The following is a 10,283-nucleotide window of genomic DNA, read 5'->3' as shown; positions in this document are numbered from 1 at the left end:
CATATGGCCAAGTGGATCGCACCTTGGCAAGGCAGCTTCTGGCATGCAGGAAAGTGAAGGAGCAGCAGGCAAGCAACAGAGGGTATCTGCAGCAGGTGGTAAAGAGGCATGTGGCAGCGGGAAGAAGTCTGAGTCAATGTACCTCTCTGGACGCTTTGTCCACCTCGTAGATGAGCGTAGTGGTTGCAGTGCTGCAGTGTGGCTTGAAGTATGCTGTGGGACTCGTGCTCGGCGAGGTATGCTGCCTGCTGGGTAAGGTAGTCTTTTATTGAGGGGCGCGTGACTAAAACGCGGACTGCGAGAGTACACCGCAAAATGAATGCCACGCGGCTAGAAAACAAAAGTACAAAAGTGGCCGACTATGCGAGAAAAAATGGCCAAAATGTGCTACTACGTGTCACAATTCCTAAAAGGGGCTGGCCGTACAGGAGACCGGGCAAAATTAAAGAAGGCGCTGTGAAAGAGTGTGGTCGCGGTAGCAGAACCCGAACTCACACGGCTAGAAAACAAAAGTACAAAATTGGCCTACTCTGCGAGAAAAAACGGCCAAAATGGGGGGCCACGTGTCACAACGCCTAAAATGTCCGGCCGTACGGGAGATCAGGCAAATCAAAATGGGGGGGCCAAAATGGAAAGGACGGCCAAATCGAAATGGGAGGCCAAAATGGAAAGGACGGCCAAATCAAAATGGGAGGCCAAAATGGAAAGGAAACTCGCGCACCGCTCGAAACTTGGAAAGCTCCTGCGCCGCTCACTGCCGACAAAGAGACCTCCACGCTTCGTCGGCAGCTCTTTAAGTGGCGCATGGGGAACCCCCGAAGCCCTGCCCCCTTCCGGCCTCCCAACCAACGGCAGAGAGGGGCTCCTACCATGTCACCCAGACCGTTGGGGAAGCCGGAAGGGAAGGGTCGCCCGGGCCGGGGAGCTACCGTGTGGCAGCCACCATGTTACCTGCGGCTGCTCGTTATGCTCCTCGCCGGCCTTCTTTTGTTTCAGTTCTTCTCTGGCAACGACTTTGGTGCTGAAAATTGGGTTGTTTCAGTTCTTCCTACCATCTTGAACGAGTTTGCACCTCGTGACATTTTCAATGCTGACGAAAACGGTCTCTACTGGCGAGCGATTCCTGATGGAACACTTACATTCAAAGAAGCTGAAACTACAGGAAGTAAAACTTTGAAGGACCGACTAACGATCCTCCTTTGCTGCAATATGGATGGGAGTGAGAAGTTGGAAGCGCTCGTCATTGGAAAGAGCAAACAGCCCCGTTGCTTCAAGAATGTTAAGCAACTTCCTGTGTCATACGAGGCTAACACAAATTCATGGATGACTGGGGAAATTTGGAAGCAGTGGCTAAAGAATCTGATGCTTTTGTGCCCACATTCTAGTGCCTAAGAAGTTAGGCACTAGAATGCGGGCACAAAAGCATCAGATTTTGTTGCTTTGTGATAGTTGTGCTGTGATAGATGTCAGGCTGTCTAACGTCAAGGTGGTCTTCCTGCCACCAAACACTACCTCTCTGATCCAACCTATGGATCAGGGCATAATAGCCAATTTCAAACAACATTATCAGGCTCCTGTGCTACGTCGTCTGCTGAGCGTTATGGATGACTAGACTGGCAAGGATAAACGTGCTGTTGAACTGGCTCGTAATCTATCAGTGTTGGATTCCCTACATATGCAAAAAGAAGCCTGGAATCATGTTACACAGGCAACTATTGTGAACTGCTACAAGCAGGCAAGCTTTGTTAGGGATGTGGAGAGGGATAAAACTGATGCAGTTCTGGAAAACGTGTCAGATGAACAGGCTATTGACATCCCAGCGGTGTTACTGAAGAGGAGTTTCATCACTACGTAGCTGTTGATTACGATCTACAAACAGCTGATGACAGCACTGATGTCAAGATGTGCACCTACACGCAGGCAATGGCTGATGATGAAACAGATAATGAAATGAGCAGCAAGGCACATGCTGACGAAATTCAACAACCTCCTGTCATTTTTGCAAGAGCGCTGGAGAGTCTCAACACCGTGCGGGCCTATCTGGAGGCCACTGGATGTCAGTGCTATGACAGTTTTTACTGTCTGGCAGACGTAGTCTATGGAACTTACAGATACAAGAGTGTACAGAGAACTATGGCTGATTACTTCAAGTAAGCCTAACGTCAGTTAACGGAGACTGTATAACGTCAGTTAACGGAGACTGTATACTGTACGTATGATAAACAGTACTGTACATATGTTTATCAGATGTCAAGCTTCTTTGGGTCACAATGATTAAGTGGAAGCTCCGGTTAACTGCATGTATTGCTTTGGTCCCAGACCCTTGCACTTAAGCGGATTGCACTGTATTGAATTCCTTCCTGAAACTATGAGGCAACCTGGTGGTTTACATAAACTTTTATGCATTTTTGGTAAAAAGTAAGTAAAAGTTCATACTAGGAACTCTCGATACAAATATTTAAATTCCTTTGTAGAGATAGTACTCATCTGCATACCTTATGATAAAAGCTTCAACACCTCTTGTTGGTATTGGTCTGTAGAATCTTCATCTAAAGTACAATAGAACTGCCTATCAGAGAACTGACAAATTGCTTCTTCTAGATATGCACTTCTATCCTTCACTATGACTCCTCCTCCTTTATCTGCCCTGTGTTATAACTAATTGTGTGTTAGTACATAATTCTGTTAACGCTTGTCACCGCTCTGGGGATTAATTAAACACAGGCCTCCCTGGATGATTTTCTTAATTAGACAAATCTTGCATTACCAGTTTTTGATAGGTGTCAATAATGGGATTTAAAGGACCTGGTGGAAGCCAAGAAGATGGAACTCTATAATGATCATAGAATGTAACTGTAACTGTATCTGTATTAGAACCTATTAAATGTGTGCCAAAAAAACAATTGTAAATGAAGTTTCCTAAAAAAAACTTTTGCAAATAAACCTGAGTGCAGAATGAATTAGAATTTTGTGAAAGAACAAACGATGAACCTAAAAATAGCACTGGACACTGTGCTGATGTTAACTGTACAGATGATACATTAAACACAGATAGCAACACATCCTGTTCTGTCATCGTGGTCTGACCACTTTGGAAGGGGGGAGGGGGCCCAGGACCCACCAGTGGAATCATGGGTAGTGGTTGGGGTAAAAAATTATTCAAAGTGCCCACAGATAATTCATCAGTACTTTTAGTGACACTGGAGGCAGTCACTACATTGCCTGATTTTTCTCCTGAGGAGTCACTGGAGGAATTAATAATGCCTGCTCTTCGCATTTTTACAATTCCTCCTCAATCTCCTACTTTTGTCCATCCAGAGATATACAAAGCCTCTGGTACAATTAACTTCATCCCACTTGAATTTCACAATTTTTTTGAGATATTATTTCCTGTTTGTATTTTTCCATACTATCTTAATGTTTTCTCATCTGCAGCTCATAATCACTACTAGATACAGATTGTTTTAAGAAATCAATCTTAGCATTTAATTCTATTTTCTGCTCTTCTAATATAATATTCAAATGATCCACTGTTAAAAGCGTCAGGTCCAAAGAGCAGTTAGTAATCATCTCATTTCATTTAACCACATACTTGTTGTCTAGAAACCAAGGTTCTTTGTATAATCTAAGTCTCCTGGGTATTCTTTGCAAACGGCAGTACTCTACCAATGTCACTGAATGTATTTTCATATGAATAATACATTTATTTTGTTTTTGTAAATCGCATTGGACCAGGTTTTGGGGTTTAGTGACATGTAAGTATCATATCGCTATTGCTACTTCTGGAAATTAGACTTTATGTTGCTAGGCTATCCCATAAACACGATGATAACTGAGTTACCCTGTCTAACGCCGCCCCTTTTATTTCTTTACTAGTAAAAAAGCCCCGTTTCTGATGCAAATGAAACGGGGGCTAGCAATGTTTTCTTCTGTGTGCATATGGGAGTGTGTGTGTCCCTGCCCTCTGGCCTCTCTCCCCTCCCCCCTCTGAGTCCTTCACTGTTACAGAGCCAGCGATTTGATTTCGTGCTCTGCTGTTTTCCTTCACTGACTGTGTTACAGAGAGGGCGGGGCAGACACTCATAGGGAAACCGGATATCTCGCCCCTTCACACTTCTGGCTGGAGGCTTCATAGAACGTTGGTGTTGCTTTTATAGAGAGAGATCATACGTTCTTAGGGCACTGTCTCTCCTACTCAGGCTTCCTCAACTTAATGTGCTGGGTAACCTATATTTACATGTGACCACTGTTCCCTCTAAGCTGATAGGGAGTCCTCCATTTACAGTCCTACCAGTGGGGGATGGTGTTTCACTATCACATTTTCAGTAGTGAGGTACAGACACGCTGTTCAGGACTCCAGGGAACCTGCCTGTCCCTAGTGATTGAAAACACAATATTGAAGCCAGTGGCGTAGCCACAGATGGGCCTGGGTGGGCTGGGGCCCATCCACTTAGGGCTCAGGCTCATTCAACAGTAGCACATGGTAATGAAAATGCTGCTCTCCACAATACTGGCACCTTCGCATGCTCAGTTTTTAGCGCATGCCTGCTGCAGACTACCAAGGTGGACACTGGAGAGAAGCATTTCCCACCAGCTGAGATATTTTTTATGTGGGGGTGGGGGAGAGAACATTTGGTGCCCACCCACTTCTTGCCTAGGCCCACCCAAAATCTGCTGTCTGGCTACACCCCTGATTGAAGCACCACCCCCTGACTAGCAGCAATACAGTTGGAGAACACCAGCTCAGCTTAGAGGGAACAGTATATGTGACTGTGTATCTTACTCCTCTATTTACAAGTAATCAGTGGTAGAGCAGCAGCAAGGTTGTGAGCAGCACTAAATCTGGCCCATTGTCTCTTTAACAGTCACTTTAGTTCATGCAAAATATGGCCTCTAGAACCTTGGGTCATATTTAAATGCAACCCTGCTCTGGATGCTCCTGATCAGTCTTTCCTCTGATTTCTCTCTCAGAGGCTCCTCAATTAGAAAATACTACACATTCAGGCACACTTGGCACAGATAATATAACACAGTATTTTCCTATAGATAATCTTCAGGCCTGGACAGCTGAGCTAAAAGCACGTTGTTTCAGCTAGTCCTCAAAGTCTTTCCAGGTTTTTAATCACAGCAATGCTACTGTTCAGTCCATACATTTCCTCAGCAGCACACTGTCAGACCAAGAGCACCTATGTCTGAGCCCCCTCTGCCTTTATTTTAAAATAGTTCAGATTGCTTTATATGGAAGTTTCATAGTATGCTAGCACACAAAACTTCCAAGTTACTTCAGAATTATGCTCAGACACTAAGAGGGGGATTTAATCAAGTGGCATCAAGGCTTATGTGACTTAGGAAAGGGATGGTAAATAAGTCTGAAAATACTATAGTGCCTTTGTATCGCTCCATGGTGCGTCTGCACCTTGAGTATTGCGTTCAGTTCTGGTCGCCGTATCTCAAAAAAGATATAGCGGAATTAGAAAAGGTTCAAAGAAGAGCCACTAAAATGATAAAGGGGATGGAACTCCTCTCATATGAGTAAAGACTAAAGAGTTTAGGGCGCTTCAACTTGGAAAAGAGACGGCTGAGGGGAGATATGATTGAGGTCTACAAAATCCTGAGTGGTGTAGATTGAGTAGAAAATCAATTTTTTACTCGTTCCAAAAGTACAAAGACTAGGGGACACTCAAGGAAGTTATATGGAAATACTTTTAAAACAAATAGGAGGACATATTTTATCACTCAATGAATAGTTAAGCTCTGGAATGGACAAATTCCTGGAGGAAAAGTCCATAGTCTGATATTGAAATAGACATTGTGGGTTACACAGTAATAAATAATGAAAAGTATGCAAATGCATGTTTTGCATCTCATTACAATACAAGGCCTCTAACGCGACTTGCAGTGCTCACCACAAGTTATGTTAGGGTCCTAAACTTTTGGTAAAATAATTATTTTACTGTCCAGGAGCATTGGGCCACAAAGCTGAAACCTGATGCTTCTGGGCCTGCAGAGCTGGTTCCCCTTAGGCTCCTGGTAATTGCCCCCCTGACTTCAGCCCACCACCGCTCAACCACTCCATAGGGGCTACATTTCAAATTCATTGGTGTTCCAGGGGGGTCTGGGAGGTCTACTTGGGTTCAGGGGGTTGTCCCGGGGTCCAGGGCATGTGGAGGTCCATAGGGTCTTTGGCAGGAGGCAACCTTTGGAAGCCGAAGCAGCACAGGATAGGAGCAATTGGGTATTGCTCCTGGCGAAGACCCTCTGGACCGCCGGACAACCACTGCGCAAACCCTCAAAGACCTCTTGGACTCCCCCTGGAGCACCATTGAATTTGAAAGGTGGCCCCCTTTTGGGGGGGGGGGGGTCATGTGTGGAGAATGGGATGAAGTTAGGGAGTTATTGGGAGTCTAGCAGGAGCCAACTTTGCAGGCCCGGAAGCATCAGGTCACAGCTTTCTGGTCTGATGCTCCAAGGCCACGGTAATAATGATGTTTGTGATGTGGCTTGGAAACAGCATTATTCCTTTAAAACAGAATTCAGCTACATGTGGTACCTGGGTCCCACAGGTTGCTAAATCCCGCGGGGCATCCAGGTGCATTTAAGGGTGAACTTTTACCACACCTTCATGAATCTCCCCTAAGTCAGAAAGCACAGTTTTGTACATTACCAGTTTATATCACAGTTACAGGTTTAAGTAATCCAATCAGAAAAGGTTCTTTCTCTGGAGCACACCTTGTACTTTATAGACTCTTTATAATACAAGGGACATTTTCACAGACACTCTCTCTTAATTTAATTCATACTCAATTATAACATAATTCCCTTGACTTCCCTCTCTTTCACAGTCAGGTACTTTCAATGAAAAGCCAGTATGGAGATCAAATGTATTTTTCTCCACAGCTATCAAACTAGCAAAGAGCTTTTCTGTCCCTATTTCTCCTAGGAAAAACACAGTACATTTTTATGCTTGAATATACAACACATTCAAACTCTGGTACATCCTCAGTTTGCAAAAATCTGTTTTTCTCTGCAAAAATCTTTACCTGAGAGGCGTTCATAGTTACAGCATCTTCTATTCCCAACCAACCAACTTGACAAAACTGTTTCCTACATGGCATACATTAAACCCTCCCCCCCCCCCCCCCCAGCCAGTTTCCTGCATTTGCAGTCAATTACGTTGCCCTCTGATTGACCTCTGTGTTGTGCAGGGGGGGCTCCTTTTTGCTCTGCAACATGCAGAGAACCAAAATCTAACATTGAATTTGTTTGCACAGTTCAGAAATATAATTTTCCCCATTATATAAATTCTCAGCAGCGACTTTACACTCTACTTCGTAAGCACCCATACACACATCTAGATGGGGCTTCTGACTTGCATATTATCCAGCTTGCCAGTATCTTACAGACACTATTCTCAGAGCAGCTAAGGTGGCCCAATTTTTGAAAGGGAGAGTTTAGGACTCATCTTCAGCTCCACCCCACTCTGCCCAGCCCCACCACTCCATTTCCTGGCTCCACCCTCTGGCACACCTTATTTCTACAAGCTTCTCTTCAATTCTTCATGACACCCAGTGTTGCCAGGTGGGCGGTTTTCCGCGACCCGACGTGGGAAATTTTTGCCCGCGGCGGGTTGCGGTTTTTTGGGCTGCTTTTTGGTCTTTTGGGCTGTTTTTTGGGCGTTTTTTTCAGCCGTGGGGGCGGGGTTAGTAACGTTTTGGGCGGGGTTAGTGACGTTTTGGGCGGGGCCGATGACGGGGGAGGCGGGGCCGATGATGGGAGAGGCGGGGCCGATGACGGCGGGGGCGGGGTTGATGACGGCGGGGGCGAGGTTGATGACGGCGGGGGTGGGGGTGATGACGCGGGGTGGGGGTGTCAGGGGCGGGGTTTGAGTTTGGGCAGGTTTTGGGCTGGATTTAGGCTGGTTTGGGTGGGAAAAAAATTTTCCACCTGGCAACCCTGATGACACCAACAAGCTACCTTTCTCTCTGTGTCTGTAGCAGGAGACACCTTAATAAAATGTAATCTCCTGCTGTCACAGGACCAGTTTCGTGATAAGAGCTGTGAGATTTTGCAGCTCTTATCATGAGACTGGTCCCATGGCAGCAAGAGATGAGGTCTTATTAATGTGTAGTCTGCTGCCGATAGAGATGGAGCGGAGATGGAGCAGAGATGCCAAGTGTGGCCCATTCAAAGCTGGAATTTTTGCTATCGCTTTGCTGGAGATTTAATGTCAATGAGTGAGGTTTTTTTTTTTCACAAGCCCAGCCACGTCTAAAACCTGCTCTAGCAGATATGCATTCTAAAAACTGTCATATTATAATCAATAAATAGAAAATAAAATGATTTTTCCTACCTTTGACATCTGATCATTTTGTGTTAGTCCTAGTCTCTGGTTTCTCTTTTCCTTTGTCTTCTCTTAACTCTCCATGGTTTCCTTGTCCATTCTGGTATTTGCTCTCTTTCCATGTTCACCATCCATCTTCTCTCTGTGTTCCTATTCGCCCTGCCCAGCATCTCCCCTGAGTTCCTACCTCTGTCCTTCCACCATGTTCAGCACCTTCACTCTCTATCCCTATTTATGTCCTCTCTAGCATTGCCATTCTGTGTCCCTTTGACCCCCTCCCACACAATGTCTAGTACCACTCCTCTATATCTTGATGGGACAGACCCGGGAGCCACTCAACCAGGAAAGAGGGGCGTCACCCACAGGGGCTTGAGGATCCCTCAACTAGGAAAGAAGGATATCCCAGAAACCATCCCTGAGAGTGAAGCACTGAGATTTGAACAGAGAAATTCCCAGCTGTGAGATGAAAGTAACAAAAAGTGCAAGCAAATACTTATTTGTCCAAATTATTCAGTTAAATAAGCCAGTTTCAAAGTTTCTATAATGCTATATTGGCTTTGCACTAGCAGGAGTAAAATAAATGAGCGATCAAAAAGCATTGAAGGGACCAGAGGGAAACCCCAGTCGCACACAGCACTGCATATAGTAAGAACGAACGTCTTACCTGGTGCCAAGCAGTAACCGGTATCTCAAGGCAACTCGAAACAGTCCAGTTCAAAGTTTCCAGATTCCCATCCACCAACACTGGTAAAGATTAAATGCCTGGTGCACCAGTGGTAGTAGGGGCGTCCAATGGAAGGGGGGAAAGAGGGGTTGGGTGATGGGAGGCTGAGAAAAAAGACAGACACTGGATGGAGGGGGAAGAGGAGACAGACGTTGGATGGAAATGAGGAGAGAAGTAGCAGGTTCTAGATGTAGTGAGAAGTGGAGGAGATGAGGGGTAGAGGGGTCAGATGCTGGATGGAAGGGGGGAGAGAAGTGGCAGACAATGGATTTAGGGAGAAGAGGAGGGCCAGATGCTGGATGTAGGGAGAAGAGAAGGGTCAGATGCTGCATGAGAGGGAGAAAGGGGACAGATGCTGGATATGGGGAGAAGAAGAGGGCCAGATGCTGGATGAAGGGGAGGAAGGGAAGAGAAAGGTGACAAACACTGAATGTAGGGAGAAGAGGTGTGCCAGATGCTGGATGAGGAGGAGAGGAGGAGAGGAGGTTCAGATGTCAGATTGAAAGGGGGATATAGGTGGCTGTAGGAAGAAAAGGAGGGCCAGATGCTGGATGAGGGGGGAGAGGTGGCAGACACAGGATGTAGTGGAGGAGAGGAGGGACAGACATTGGATCAGGGGGAGAGAAGGGACATATGCCAGATGGAAATGGAAGAGGAGGGACAGAAACTGGATGAGGAGGATAGAGGGGACAGATGCCAGATGGAAGGGGGAGAGAGGATGTAGATGTTGGATGGAACTGGGGAGAGAGGTGCCTGAGTGGATGGAAGTGAGGAGAGAGAGAGGGGCCAGATGCTGGATGGAGGATGGAGAAAAGAGGAGAGACTCTGGATGGAAGTGGGGAGAGAGAAGGGTCAGATGCTGGATGGAAAGGGGGAGAGAGAGAAAGAAAGGGGGCAGACGCTGGATGGAAAGGGGAGAGAGGGGGAGAGAGAGGGAGAAGATGCTGGCTGGAAAGGGGGGAGAGAGGGGGGCTGATGCTGGCAACAGTTAAGAAGAGATTGAGGAAAGAAGAAACAAGAGACTGGGACCAACACAATTAGAAAAAGTAAATGGCTAGACAACAAAGGTATGAAAAAATGAATTTTATTTTTAGTTCAGGATAAAGTAGTGTGGTAGCTGTGTTAATAAATACAGAAAATGGAAATAAGGTGATATCTTTATTGGACTAATTTTAATACATTTTTGACAAATGTTTGGAGACCCAACCCTCCTATCTC

Source organism: Microcaecilia unicolor, chromosome 1 (assembly GCF_901765095.1).
Source record: "Microcaecilia unicolor chromosome 1, aMicUni1.1, whole genome shotgun sequence".
NCBI lineage: Eukaryota > Metazoa > Chordata > Amphibia > Gymnophiona > Siphonopidae > Microcaecilia > Microcaecilia unicolor.
Note: the sequence above shows the minus strand (reverse complement) of the source record.